Source organism: Frankliniella occidentalis, unplaced genomic scaffold (assembly GCF_000697945.3).
Source record: "Frankliniella occidentalis isolate FOCC.00 unplaced genomic scaffold, Focc_3.1 Scaffold37, whole genome shotgun sequence".
Lineage (NCBI taxonomy): Eukaryota > Metazoa > Arthropoda > Insecta > Thysanoptera > Thripidae > Frankliniella > Frankliniella occidentalis.
This window is the reverse complement of record NW_026267167.1, coordinates 588,919-590,150: the sequence shown is the minus strand read 5'-3', so window position 1 is coordinate 590,150 and position 1,232 is coordinate 588,919. Positions and strand designations below refer to the sequence as shown.

At 41.1% G+C, this 1,232-nt stretch overlaps 1 long non-coding RNA gene across 1 annotated transcript in view; it reads left to right on the top strand.

The window, feature by feature from the left end:
- LOC113212614 (uncharacterized) overlaps positions 1 to 996 on the top strand; it is an 8,813-nt gene extending 7,817 nt beyond the window's left edge. Inside the window, exons 2-3 of the long non-coding RNA XR_008011004.1 lie at positions 274 to 418; positions 892 to 996. This is a non-coding gene — a long non-coding RNA (uncharacterized LOC113212614). The remainder of the gene's footprint in view (positions 1 to 273; positions 419 to 891) is intronic.
- The last annotated feature ends 236 nt before the right edge of the window (positions 997 to 1,232 follow it).

Genomic DNA, 1,232 nt, shown 5'->3' with positions numbered 1-1,232 from the left:
TAAATGCTCTTTTTCTCTTTAGTCCTGTAATATATAATAAAAATGTAAAGTAAATAATATGGAAAAAGAGTTAAAAGTGCATGAATATTAATGATAATCCACCCGTGAACATTTGACGTTGAGTTGACATTGTTAGTCCATTTGTCCTAGGCAATGCTTTTGAAGCGAGGCACCTTAATGTCATGCAGCTACCTGAAACTGTGAGGAGTCCAGAGATGAGTTGGTGTCACCATGATATATGTAGACCAAAATTCTGTTTCTACCCTGTTGCAGGAAGACCGTCCATCAGTTGCATCTGCGCTTACATCAGCTAAGCAGCCGTTAGCCGTCACCCGATGGTTGCTGAGTTGGTGACACACGACACAGCAAACAGCATGGGAAATGGCCCCTTTTTCTCATGATCACAGGAATGAATCTGGTAAGTTTTGACTTTTTACGTAATGTTCACAAAAAAATTTCTATAGATTATGGTAGAGTCATGTTGGGTAAAATTTTATTTTGGTATGTGTTTTTCTTGGGGGGATACTTGCAGATACTTGTCATATCTTTACTGACTCATGCTACCTCCACATATACCGCTAATTACTTGATCCTAAAATATGTAGTCTTGTGTTGATTTTAGTGGAGGGAAGTGAGAGAGGCAAATCATATGAGAGTGTCAGTTACTGTAATGCTGCTATTTATTTCATTTGTATGGTACAGTCGTAGTAAAATAGGAAGTGATGCTGCTTCTTGTCCAAAGGGATGTGCCTGGACTTGATGACAGCCACCTGTAACATAGAAAGTTCATTCGATGAGTTGGTGTCACAGTTATACAGATGGACCAAACACTTTTGTGTTGAACTCTGAGATAATTTGAATTTAACTTAGACTTTTTCCACTCTTTTTCAGCAATTTAAATTCGCCCAAAGTCACCAGCAGAAAGGAGCCAGCTACTTGAGGATGATGTACTCTTATAATGTAAATGATTTGAAACAATAAAGAATTAAATTACTATCCAACATTTAACATTATTTCATAGACCTGATTCTACGCTGCAGTAACTGTGGATGTAGTGGTAGACTGCCACCACTACAGCAGTGACGTCACGGGCGTCTCGGATGCAGCTCTAGTTAGCCGTGGAGGCAGTAGTAGACTTACTGCAGGATGCCGCTACTACCACCCCACAGCCACCGCAGCAGCACCCAAGACACCCGTCACGTCACGACGGTAGCGGGGCAGCCCGCTACTAC